This window comes from Tachyglossus aculeatus, chromosome 7, assembly GCF_015852505.1.
Source record: "Tachyglossus aculeatus isolate mTacAcu1 chromosome 7, mTacAcu1.pri, whole genome shotgun sequence".
Lineage (NCBI taxonomy): Eukaryota > Metazoa > Chordata > Mammalia > Monotremata > Tachyglossidae > Tachyglossus > Tachyglossus aculeatus.
Genome location: NC_052072.1, coordinates 28084478 through 28098093, shown reverse-complemented (window position 1 = coordinate 28098093; position 13616 = coordinate 28084478). Strand labels below are relative to the sequence as shown.

The 13616-nt window shown below is 50.5% G+C and overlaps 1 protein-coding gene across 7 annotated transcripts in view; it reads left to right on the top strand.

Moving 5' to 3' along the window:
* The first annotated feature begins 10345 nt into the window (after window positions 1–10345).
* PPFIA4 (PTPRF interacting protein alpha 4) overlaps window positions 10346–13616 on the top strand; it is a 73430-nt gene continuing 70159 nt past the window's right edge. For all 7 annotated transcript variants that reach the window (XR_005451843.1, XR_005451842.1, XR_005451841.1 and 4 more), the window contains exon 1: window positions 10346–10399. The gene's annotated coding sequence lies outside the window, so the exon portion shown is untranslated. The remainder of the gene's footprint in view (window positions 10400–13616) is intronic.

The window sequence follows — 13616 nt, the reverse complement described above, 5'->3', positions numbered from 1 at the left end:
CTGGCGTCCTGTATTCTGTCATTCAGTTGAAAGGAGCTGGAGGGAGGAAGGTTGTCCCTGCGCTTGGGGTTCCTCCACTGCAAGACCTCGGGGTTCCCCTTGTGTTACGGAGGAACCCGCAAGCCCTAGCTGGCACTGCCAACTGACCAGCTTCCCCCAAATTTCAAACGGGTTCTCCCAGTCACCCCTCAAAAGAAAAACGTGGGTGGCGGGCTCTCAGAAGTGATTCAGAACGAATGTTCTGTACGGTGTAGGAAAAGGAAAAAGCGCGAGGGGCTAGTTACGCCTTGTTTAAATCGAAGGCTTTTTCAGGAGGCAGGGACCTGAGAACCAGAGGTGAGGAACGAAGCGAACCAGTCACGTCTCTGCTGGGAAGTGCTAGGAGGGAGGGGGCGGGTGGGCGAAGCAGATGGGTTTGTCAGAGCTGAAGTATCATCATTTTTTCATCAAACTGAAGGTGTTATCAGTAACCTGGTTGAAGAAGCTCCCTGGAATGTAGGTCAGCATCTTAATCCAGATGGTCGGGACACGCCGTGGTTCTGCGGGGAAAGTGATGATGTAATTAGACGGGGCTTTTGGCCAGCGGAGAAGCAGGCTCTCGCTTTATCTGTCGGGCTTCGGGCAGAGGTGGCCCCGGGATCTTTGAGGGATCAGGAAGGGCCCCGACCCTACCGAGGCCCTCCAGTCAGCTGCTATCACCGAAGCCAGCCGGGATGCCGCTCTGAGCCCGTGGGCTTCCGCGAGTTGGTGTTCACAGGCAGGGACTCTCTTGCAGTTGAGCAGGGAGGTGACAGCGTTTGGTTTGGGATTTCTCTTAAAATAAAGACACCTTGTAGCTCGTGATGATTTATAAAAAAATTCCGTGAGTGAGCCAGCCGGGGTCTGTGAAGCCGAACGTAATATTTTTCTCCTCAGGGAGCCGTGGGGGAGCCACAGGCAGCTCAGCCTAAGCTTCTAAGTCAGCCCGGTAGTTTTTCCCACCCTCCTCCCCCGACCCCCCACCCGCCTGGCACCCCGGCCCGACCGCCGCCAAGGAGAGCCAGCTGCCCCCCAGAGCGAGTGTGGCACTGAGCCGTTCACACGGGAAGCGTGAGCCCGGGGCGGTGAAATCAGCCATTTGCGTTTACATCTCACTTTCCCACCGAAGAGCTGCAGGTGCCGGGCAAACCTCGATGCTGAAGCTGCACGACATCCTCTCCGTAACCTCCCTGGCTCCCAGACGGGGGGAAGGTGGAGGGGAGGGGTGCGAGGCGACTCTCCGAAGTACTCCCTCCTGGGACGTGCTTCTTTTGTAGAAGCAGCGTGGGCAAGCGGGTAGAGTTATAATCCCAGCTCCTCCACTTGTCCGCTGTGGGTGACCTTGGGTAAGTCACTTCGCTTCTCTGCATCTGTTACCTCTTCTGTAAAATGGGGACGGAGACTGTGACCAACCCAATACGCTTGTATCCACCCCAGCGCTTAGGACAGTGCCTGGCACATAGCGTTTAACAAATACCACAGTTACTGTTGTTGGAGGCCTGCCCTGTTTCCTTTTCGAAGATGATCTGAGTAGCTTTAACTGGTAAGCGGTGCGGGGGTGGGGTGAGTGACTGATCTGCCCTTCCCACTTCTGCTCTACTTGTTCAATTAGTTGCTTTCCGCAACACGAAAGGACCCAGTATCAAGTGTCCAGCAGAAGGGTGACTAGGCACTTGGGGCATATGACTTCCAAACCACGGATTCGGTCCTCAGAGCTCCTACGTTCCAACACGGGAGATGATACGGAATATCGATGTGAACAGAAAAAGCAATTACAAGGACAAATGGATGATGGATGGGGGAGGAGCGGGTCGTGGATTCCGCTAAGGGGTTGGCAAGCGGGTGGGAAAAATCTAGAAAAGCCAGGCCTGGCCCCAGTGTTCATCTTGGAAAATTTACCGCTCATTTTCCAGACTGGAAAAAGACATCACGTCTAGTAGCTTCGTTGCCCGTGCCCTGAGGCTCCTGTGGCCTCAGACAATGCCTATCCTTATGTTTCTAGACCTCACGTCCCTGGGAATAGTCAAGGGGCTCAAAAGCCTCTGGGTTTTTTCTCCAGTGAGATGCCGCACCTGCCTGGCAGTGGTGAAGTTGAATTCGAGAATCCCAGTTTCTGCTGTCCCTTTCATTTGCCTACCCGTAAATTAACTGACTTTGGCAAACGAAGCAGATGAAAAGATTAAATTTTACACCTTTGGCCACAGTTAGTAGATAGTTATTTTGTGACTCGAAAACTGGAGAGTTATGCAGCATCACCTCCCCCTAACTCCTTCCAAAACATGAGGCAGCTCAACCTTAAAGAAGCATTTTTGGAGAAAGAAGAGTAGAGAAGGGAAATGACTGTATGCCACCATTCGGCTGCAATACCGACAGTGTGGGCTACTGAAATAGAACGTGATATATATATACACATACACACTCTGCATATATAAGAAGATACTTGGCACTGCTTTAAGGATGTTAGGTGCTCTTAATGGATTTTTATAAGCACAGTGCAGTGTCACAACCAGATCAGAAAGAGGATCTATTGCTGATGTAAAGAAGGTAACGGTAGTAAATCGGGGAAGGCGTCTTGCCAAAGCCCTTTTGGCAGTCGGAAATTTCGGTACGGGTGATGACTCAAGTCTGCTTATTTTGTACATTACCACGTGACCACTCTTTTCATAAGGAGAGGAAGTAGGGCCGTTATTGGGTCAATTTAAGCGTCCTTCGAGCCTCAATCCCAAGATTTTGTCTTGGGCAGAGGCAACAAGATGCTCGAAGGAACTCTGTGATGGTCGCCTTCCTTGACGGCCATCCTAAGTGTTAGGGAGGGACCATCTAACATCCTCTGCCTTTCATTTTGCATTTTCTAATTTTCCTCCTAATCCATTATGAATCTCTAGAATGTATTTTCAGCAGGCACGTTTTGCTTGATAAATTTGATGTTTACCCGCTCCCAGGGGAGGGAAGAATGAAGGGAGGTCACTTAGCTGAGCACCTAATTGAAGGTTCGGATGCTGGGAGGGAGGTTGCGTAACCCCGGTTTTCCAGACTCTATGATGTCTCCGGATCTGCTTCCCCATCTGTAAAAGAGAAATTCCAAAGCTGAATTGGGGGTGGCTTCAGAAACAGCAGACTAGAGCACAGGCCTGACTCGGCCGCTTTTCTGCTATGTGACGTTGGGCAAGTCCCTTAACTTCTCTCTTCCTCGGTTACCTCATCTGTAAAATGGGGATTAAAACTGAGCCTCATGTGGGACATGGACTGTGTCCAAACTGATTAATGTGTCTATGCCCCAGCACTTAGTACGGCACATTGTTGCAGAGTTTCAGTGGTGACTGAAATCTGGGGAGGCTAGTTTTCTAAGTTAGATTAGAAATAAAAAGCCCTGAAACAGCCTGATTTATGGTGGCCATTGTTGCCCCTTGTGGGTAATGGGCAGGGCTGAATAATAATAATAATAATAATGGCATTATTAAGTGCTTACTATGTGCAAAGCACTGTTCTAAGTGCTGGGGAGGTTACAAGGTGATCAGGTTGTTCCACGGGGGGCTCACAGTCTTCATCCCCATTTTACAGATGAGGTAACTGAGGTCCAGAGAATTAACTGACTTGCCCAAAGTCACACAGCTGACAATTGGCGGAGCGGGGGTTTGAACCCATGACCTCCGACTCCAAAGCCCGTGCTCTTTCCACTGAGCCACGCTGCTTCTCTAAAACACCGTTCTAAGCGCTGGGAGTGGATACAACGTGATCAGGTTGTCCCACGTGGGGCTCACAGTCAATCCCCATTTTCCAGATGAGGGAACTGAGGCTCAGAGAATTAAGTGACTTGCCCAAGGTCACACAGCAGACATGGCGGAGTCGGGATTCGAACCCATGACCTCGGACTCCAAAGCCCGTGCTATTTCCACCGAGCCACGCTGCTTCTCTAGTGAAGCTGAATGTGCTGTCACCTGTGTTGATTTGGACACACGATGTCATGTGAGGTGTTGGATCATTTTGCAGAAGTACATCAGGTTCAGCTGAACGTTGAGTTTTATGGTAGGGAGGGGGAAGTACCCCTGACTCCACACGCTCCATATCATCGTCAGTCGTATTTATTGAGCGCTTACTGTGTGCAGAGCACTGTACTAAGCGCTTGGGAAGTACAAGTTGGCAACATATAGAGACGGTCCCTACCCAAAAGTGGGCTCACATATCTGTTACACTCCCCTCCCAGGCTTCTCTGCACAGGGACACGATCCGCAGAAAACAACAGCAGGATCCGTGGCAGAGGGAGGCCGTGATCGGATGAAAAATACTGGATATAAACCTAACTGGTCACCATACACTTATCAGATGGGGGACGGATCTTCTGAGAGATGCAGCCTGGCGTAGTGGAAAAAGCACGAGCTGGGGAGTCCGAGGTCGTGGGTTCTAATCCCAACTCTGCCCCTTGTCAGCTGTAAAATGGGGATGAAGACTGAGCCCCAAGTGGGACAACCTGATTACCTTGTAATAATAATAATAATGATGGTATTTGTTAAGCGCTCACTGTAAAGTGGGGATCTGTAAAATGGGGATGAAGACTGAGCCCCAAGTGGGACAACCTGATTACCTTGTAAAAATAATAATGATGATGGTGTTTGTTAAGCGCTTACTATGTGCAAAGCACTGTTCTAAGCACTGGTGAAGTTACAAGGTGATCAGGTTGTCCCACGGGGGGCTCATAGTCTTCATCCCCATTTTACAGATGAGGGAACTGAGGCCCAGAGAAGGGAAATGACTTGCCCAAAGTCACCCAGCTGGCAATTGGCAGAGCCAGGATTTGAACCCATGACCTCGGACTCCAAATCCCGTGCTCTTTCCACTGAGCCACGCTGCTTCTTCTTCCATTAGCAAGTCAAACACATGTCTTGTTGGGGGGGCTCATAGTTTTAATCTCCATTTTACAGATGAGGTAACAGGCCCAGAGAAGTTAAGTGACTTACCCAAAGTCACACAGCTCACAGTTGGCAGAGCCGGGATTTGAACCCATGACCTATGACTCCAAAGCCCGGGCTCTTTCCACTGAGCCACGCAGCGCTTAGAACAGTGCTTGGCACATAGTAAGTGTTTAAGAAATGCCACCACCATCATCATAATCCGCAGAATGCAACAGCTGGATTAAAATGAAGGATGGTATTTGCTAGTAATAATAATGATGTCATTTATTAAGCGCTTACTATGTGCAGAGCACTGTTCTAAGCACTGGAGAGGTTACAAGGTGATCAGGTTGTCCCACGGGGGGCTCACAGTATTAATCCCCATTTTACAGATGAGGTAACTGAGGCCCAGAGAAGTGACTTGCCCAAAGTCACACAGCTGACAGTTGGCAGAGTGGGGATTTGAACCCATGACCTCTGACTCCAAAGCCCATGCTCTTTTCCACTGAGCCATGCCGCTTCTCGCGCTTACTACGTGTTAAGCGCTTACTAGGGACCGTCTCTATATGTTGCCAACTTGTACTTCCCAGGCGCTTAGTACGGTGCTCTGCACACTAAGCGCTCAATAAATACGACTGAATGAATACGTGCCAAGCACTGTTCTCCGTGGCAGAGGGAGGCTGTGATCCAATTAAAAACAGTGGATATAAAAGTGGCTGGTGGCATCACATAGACCCAAGGCTGCCAGGGTTGAGCCTCCCTCTGTGGTAGATGCCTCCTTCCTGTCCTCCCTCCCTCCCTCCCTCTTTTCTTCCTTTCTGTGAGCCCCATGTCTTAGACCGTGAGCCCCTTGTGGGTCAGGGATGATGTGGGTCAGGAGAAGCAGCGTGGCTCAGGGGAAAGAGCCCGGGCTTTGGAGTCAGAGGTCATGGGTTCAAATCCCGGCTCCGCCACTTGTCAGCTGGGTGACTTTGGGCAACTCACTTCACTTCTCTGGGCCTCAGTTCCTTCATCTGTAAAATGGGGATAATAATAATAATGATGGTATTTGCTAAACGCTTACTATGTGCAAAGCACTGTTCTAAGCGCTGGGGAGGTGACAAGGTGATCAGGTTGTCCCACGGGGGGCTCACAGTCTTAATCCCTATTTTACAGATGAGGAAGCTGAGGCCCAGAGAAGTGAAGTGACTTGCCCAAAGTCACACAGCTGAGAGTTGGCGGAGCGGGGATTTGAACCCATGACCTCTGACTCCAAAGCCCAGGCTCTTTCCACTGAGCCACGCTGCTTCTCTGGGGGGATGAAGACTGTGAGCCCCATGTGGGACAACCTGATCACCTTGTAACCTCCCCAGCGATTAGAACAATGCTCTGCACATAGTAAGCGCTTAATAAATGCCATTACTATTATTATCCCCTTCTAGACTGTGAGCCCACTGTTGGGTAGGGACCGTCTACGAATGCCATTCATTCATTCAATTGTATTTATTGAGCGCTTACTGTGTGCAGAGCACGGTACTAAGCGCTTGGGAAGTACAAGTCAGCAACTCTCCCCCTCCTCCCCCTCTCCATCCCCCCGCCATCATCATCATCATCAATCGTATTTATTGAGCGCTTACTATGTGCACAGCACTGTACTAAGCGCTTGGGAAGTACAAATTGGCAACATATAGAGACCGTCCCTACCCAACAGTGGGCTCACAGTCTAAAAGGGGGAGACAGAGAACAAAACCAAACATACTAACAAAATAAAATAAATAGACTTACCTCCTTCCCTTCCCCACAGCACCTGTATATATGTTTGTATGTATTTATTACTCTATTTATTTTACTTGTACAGTTTTATTCTACTTATTTTATTTTGTTAATATGTTTTGATTTGTTCTCTGTCTCCCCCTTCTCGACTGTGAGCCCACTGTTGGGTAGGGACCGTCTCTATCTGTTGCCAACTTGTACTTCCCAAGCGCTTAGTACAGTGCTCTGCACACAGTAAGCGCTCAATAAATACGATTGATTGTACTTCTCAAGTGCTTAGTCCAGTGCTCTGCACACAGTAAGCACTCAATAAATACGATTGAATGAATGAATATAGAGACAGTCCCCTACCCAACAGCGGGCTCATAGTCTAGAAGGGGGAGACAGACAACAAAACAAAACATATAAACCAAATAAAATAGATATAATAAATATGTACATTTTCATTTCAAGATAGACTCTTTTTGCCACTCTTCTCTACCAAGAGATGTCTTGATGAATTGAGGCATTTTTCTAAGGATCAGATACACCTCTCTTAAAATGTGGGGTTCATGTACCCACAAATTCCTACAGAATATTCACGCTCTAGCACTCATCTCCAACCCTGCAAAAAGGGGGACAACCATGTCTACTGACACCATGGCACAGAAATGTCACTGTTCATTGTTGTTGTTGCTGAATTATTATTATTATTATGTCAGGCAGGGGACGGGCCTACAGGAAAGGGGGCAGAGTGGGGGCTAAAGACCCCATCCCAGGCCACCCGAGCTGGTGGCAAAGACCAAATATAATGGGACCACTGGATTGGGGAAGGGTGTGTGCCTTGGTGGGGAAGCCATTAAGTGGGGGCACAAAGGGAGGGCAGGGCTGTGTCTGCCATGAGAAAACAACAGCCTTCACTTCGTCCTGTTGCCACACCAAAATGGCGCCCGTCGCCTCAGCCTTCTTGTCACGTGGCAGGGCCGAGAGGGGGCAGGAGGGGCCTCCTCGGGGGCGTGGCCTAAAGGGTTCCCCACCCCCTGATTGGCGGGGGGTCCCTATGCCCCGCCCCTGGGGGGCGTGGCTATGCTAACACAGAGAAGCCCCGTGGCTCAATGGGAAGAGCACGGGCTCTGGAGTCAGAGATCTGGGTTCGAATTCCGCCTCCCCCACATCTGCTGTGTGACCTTGGGCAAGTCACTTAATTTCTCTGAGCCTCAGTCACCTCATCTGTAAAATGGGGATTAAGACTGTGCACCCCACGTGGGACAAACTAATTCATTCATTCATTCAATTGTATTTATTGAACGCTTACTGTGTGCACAGCACTGTACTAAGCGCTTGGGAAGTACAATTTGGCAACAAATGGAGACAATCCCTACCCAACAATGGACTCACCAACTAGACAGACACACACACACACTCTCTCTCTCACCACAGACAGATGGAGATAGACAAAACGAGTTTCCATGGCTCCACCAACTCTTCACTGTTTGCCCGTGGGCAAATCACTTCAGTTCTCTGGGCCTCGGTTTCACATCATTCATTCATTCAATCGTATTTATTGAATGCTTACTGTGTGCAGAGCACTGTAGTAAGCACTTGGGAAGTACAATTTGGCAACAGAGACAATCCCTACCCAACAATGGACTCACCATCTAGACAGACACACACAGACACACAAACACACTCTCTTGTATCCCCCCGGCGCTTAGAACAGTGCTCTGCACATAGTAAGCGCTTAACAAATGCCATTATTATTATTATTATCAGGGGCGTGGCTATGCTAATAATAATAATGATGGCATTATTCACTCATTCATTCATCCTATCGTATTAATTGAGTGCTTACTGCGTGCGTGCAGAGCACTGTACTAAGCGCTTGGGAAGTCCAAGTTGGCAACGTAGAGAGACGGCCCCTACCCAACAGGGGGCTCACAGTCTAGAAGGGGGAGACAGACGACAAAACAAAACATATTAATAAAATAAAGAGAATAAATATGCACAAATAAAGTAAGTAAATAAAAAGAGTAATAAATACGTCCAAACGTTTTTGGACTGTGAGCCCACTGTTGGGTAGGGACTGTCTCTATATGTTGCCAACTTGTACTTCCCAAGCGCTTAGTACAGTGCTCTGCACACAGTAAGCGCTCAATAAATACGATTGATGATGATATATACATCTATACAGGTGCTGTGGGGAGGGGAAGGAGGTAAGGTGTGGGGGGATGGGGAGGGGGGAGGAGGGGGCTCAGTCATTCATCCAATCGTATTTATTGAGCGCTTACTTTCATTCATTCAATCGTATTTATTGAGCTCTTTATTGAGCCTCAAAAATCTCCCGTGGCTACCAATCAATCTGCGCATCAGGCAGAAACTCCTCACCCTGGGCTTCACGGCTGTCCATCCCCTCGCCCCCTCCTCCCTCACCTCCCTTCTCCCCTTCTCCAGCCCAGCCCGCACCCTCTGCTCCTCTGCCGCTAACCTCCTCACTGGGCTTTGTTGTCGCCCATCCCGCCGTCGACCCCCGTCCCACGTCCTCCCCCTGGCCTGGAATGCCCTCCCTCTGCTCACCCGCCAAGCTAGCTCTCTTCCTCCCTTCAAGGCCCTACTGAGAGCTCACCTCCTCCAGGAGGCCTTCCCACACTGAGCCCCTTCCTTCCTCTCCCCCTCGCCCCCCCCCTCCATCCCCCCATCTTACCTCCTTCCCTTCCCCACAGCACCTGTATATGTGTATGTATGGTTGTACATATTTATTACTCTTTTTATTTATTTATTTATTTTACTTGTACATTTCTATCCTATTTATTTTATTTTGTTGGTATGTTTGGTTCTGTTCTCTGTCTCCCCCTTTTAGACTGTGAGCCCACTGTTGGGTAGGGACTGTCTCTATGTGTTGCCAATTTGTACTTCCCAAGCGCTTAGTACAGTGCTCTGCACATAGTAAGTGCTCAATAAATACGATTGATTGATTGATTGATTGAGACAGCCCATCGGGGCGTGGCCACGCTAATGCAGAAGGGCCCGCCCACCGGGGGCGTGGCTATCCTAATACAAGAGGCACCACCCACCAGGGGGGCGTGGCCATGCTAACAAGAGGCACCGCCCACCAGGGGGCGTGGCTATGTTAATACAGGATGGCCCGCCCATCAGGGGGCATGGCTATGCCGACGCAGGAGGCTTAGCCCACCGGGGGCGTGGCTATGCTAATGCAGGAGGACCAACCATCCGGGGGCGTGGCTATGCTAATACAAGAGGGGCAGTTCATCGGGGGGCGCATCTATGCTAATACAGGGGGGCCCGTCCATCGGGGGTCGTGCCTATGCTAATGCAGGAGGACCCGTCCACCAGGGGGCGTGGCCACACCAATCCAGGAGTCCCCGCCCACCAGGGGGCGTGGCCATGCTAATACACGAGGGCCCGCCAATCAGGGGCGTGGCTATGCTGATACAGGAGACCCCGTCCATTAGGGGGCGTGGCTATGCTGATACAAGAGTCGCCGCCAATCAGGGGGCGTGGCTATGCTGATACAAGAGTCCCCGCCCATGGGAGGGGCGTGGCTATGCTAACACAGGGGGCTCCGCCAATCAGGGGGCGTGGCTACGCAGATACAGGAGGGACCGCCCATGGGGGGGCGTGGCTATGCTAATATCTCCGGCGAGAGGGGGCTGCGGCGGTCCGGCTGTGCGCTGTGCTGTGCTCTGCTGTGCATGGAGGCGTCCGGCTCCCTCCCCGCCTCCCGCCAGCGAGGCCCAGGCCAGGTGAGCCCCGGGGCCCCCCTCCCCTCGCCCCCCAAACTCGTCCGCCCTCCCCCTGCCGGGACCCGCTCCTCTCCATCATCCCTGGCCTCGGGCTTCTGGCCACAGCTGCCCGGGCCCCCATCCTCCTGCCCACTAGCACAACCGTGCTTTGCACAGAGGAAGCGCTTAACAAATGCCATTGATTATTATTATTATTATTATGGGAAGCCTCAAACCCCCTCTCTTGGGTGTGTGGGGGGGGTCTGTGTGTCTCCTCCCACTCCCTTTTCGCCCCATTTGGGGGGGGTCTGACCCATCCAGCGCTTAGAACAGTGCTTTGCACATAGTAAGCGCTTAACAAATGCCATCATTATTATTATTATTTTTATTATTATTATTATTAGAAGCCTCAAACCCCCTCTCTTGGGTGGGGGCGGGTCAGTTTGTCCCCTCCCTTTTCGCCCCATTTGGGGGGGTCTGACCCATCCAGCGCTTAGAACAGTGCTTTGCACATAGTAAGCGCTTAACAAATGCCATCATCATCATTATTATTATTATTATTAGAAGCCTCAAACCCCCTCTCTTTGGTGGGGGGGTCAGTGTGTCTCTTCTCACTCACTTTTCGCCCCATTTGGGGGGGGGGTCTGACCCATCCAGCGATTAGAACAGTGCCCAGCGCTTAGAACAGTGCTTTGCACATAGTAAGCGCTTAACTAATGCCATTATTATTATTATTAGAAGCCTCAAACCCCCTCCCTTGGGTGGGGGGGGTCAGTTTGTCCCCTCCCACTCCCTTTTCGCCCCATTTGGGGGGGTCTGACCCATCCAGCGCTTAGAACAGTGCCCAGCGCTTAGAACAGTGCTTTGCACATAGTAAGCGCTTAACAAGTGCCATCATCATCATCATCATCATTATTATTATTATTATTATAAGCCTCAAACCCCCTCTCTTGGGTGGGGGCGGATCAGTTTGTCTCCTCCCACTCCCTTTTCGCCCCATTTGGGGGGGTCTGACCCATCCAGCGCCTAGAACAGTGCCCAGCGCTTAGAAGAGTGCTTTGCACATCATAAGCGCTTAACGAATGCCATCATCATTATTATTATTATTATTAGAAGCCTCAAACCTCTCTTGGTGTTGGGGGGTCAGTTTGTCTCCTCCCACTCCCTTTTCACCCCATTTGGGGGGGTCTGACCCATCCAGTGCTTAGAACAGTGCCCAGCGCTTAGAACTATGTGCTTTGCACATAGTAAGCGCTTAACAAATGCCATTATTATTATTATTATCATCCCCCACCCCACTTCCCTCCTCCTATAGTGCCCTGGAGGTGGTCCTTTTTGCCCTCCAGGCCTGTTCCCTCTCCCCCCAGGAAGGGATGAGGTCAGGGAAAGGTTGGCTGACCCTTCTGCCCTTCTCCAGGTCCCTATATGTTGCCCACTTGGACTTCCCAAGCGCTTAGTACAGTGCTCTGCACACAGTAAGTGCTCAGTAAATATGAATGAATGAATGGTGGTGATTTCTTGGAGGATGGGAGGGAGGAGAGAGTGGGGTCGGGGAAGCAGGTGGGAACGTGTTGGAATCCACTTGGGAAAGATACCACCGAGGGGCTTGTCGGCTAGGAGCATAGTAGGTCGAGGTGGTTAGGATGGGGAGCTTCGCCATGCCCCTCTGCCCGCCTTCTCCCTTTTTTTTGCATGTTGCCTTTCACAGAGCCTGGCAGGCTACCTCATCCTCCCATCTCCTCTCTTCTTTTCTGCTCTGCTGCCTCCTGGGCAGGTGGAGATGTTTAGGTTCAGCGGCACCTCCCTCATCCCCTGCCCAGATGGAGCTCAGAAAATGGGGTGCGTGTTGGGGGTGGGGGGGGGGGAGAGTCCCCAGCTTTTCCATGATGCCTATCCCGCATGCATCCTGGAGAATTTTGGGGTGGAATTCCTTGGTCTGGTGTGACCTTGGGAAGCAGAATAGCCGGAAGATTTCAGGGCTGGAATGACAGGCAGAGACCCCCAGGTGTGTTGGCACACTGATGGATCGGAAAGACAGGAAACCCTTGGGTCTCCCCTTCTGCCTCAAACCTCCACAGCATCCTGGCAGGGCAACCTCCTCCTTTTTTAAATGGTATTTAAAAATAATAATAATAATTGCATTTAATAAGCATATACTACCTGCAAAGCACTGTTCTAAGCGCTGGGGAGTTAACAAGGTGATCAGGTTGTCCCACGTGGGGCTCACAATCTTAATCCCCATTTTACAGACGAGGTATTTGAGGCCCAGAGAAGTGATTAGCCCAAAGTCACACAGCTGACAATTGGCTGAGCTGGGATTTGAACCCATGACCTCTAACTCCAAAGCCCGTGCTCCTTTCCACTGAGCCACGCTGCTTCTCTATTTGTTAAGCGCTTTCTATGTGTCAAGCACTGCTCTAAGCAGTGGGGCAGGTAGGAGTTAAGCAGATCGGACACAGTCCCTGTCGCACGTGGGGCTCATAGTCTAAGCAGGAGGGAGAGCAGGTATTGAATCCCTCCTACTACTGATAATCATCATTATTATTTATGGTGTGTATTAAGTGCTTACTATGTGTCAAGCACTGTTCTAGACGCTAGGGTAGATCAGGTTAATTGGGTGAAACAGTCTCTGTCGCACAGCTTAATAGAGGGAGAACAGGTATTGAATCCCCATTTTGCAGTTGAGAACTCTGAGGCACAGAGAAGGTAAGTGACTTTCCCAAGGTCACGCAGGAGGCGAGTGACAGAGTCTGCAGGATTAGAACCCAGGTCCTCTGATTCCCAGGCTCTTCCCACTAGGCTATGCTATTCCCGCTACCCTTCCTGCTCCCCCTCTCCCTCCTCCTCCTCCTGGTGCTGCTTGCCAAGCACTTGGCTAGAGTATTGTCCTTCAGGCGGGCGCTTCCTGGGTATGTGAGGGCATAGAGTGAAAAGAAGGTGAACAAGAGGAAGGGATATTTAACCCAGAAATGGACAGGCTCCTTTGGAAGACCAGCGAGGTGAGAAGTGACTTCTTTTTCACCGGAATTAAGGATTGTGTTGCTTAATCCTGTCAAGGCCAGTTGGATGTCATCAGCCTTACTGATACTATCTGTGGGGAGTTCATCATCAATCGTATTTATTGAGCGCTTACTATGTGCAGAGCACTGCACTAAGCGCTTGGGAAGTACAAATTGGCAACATATAGAGACAGCCCCTACCCAACAGTGGGCTCACAGTCTAAAAATAATAATATTTG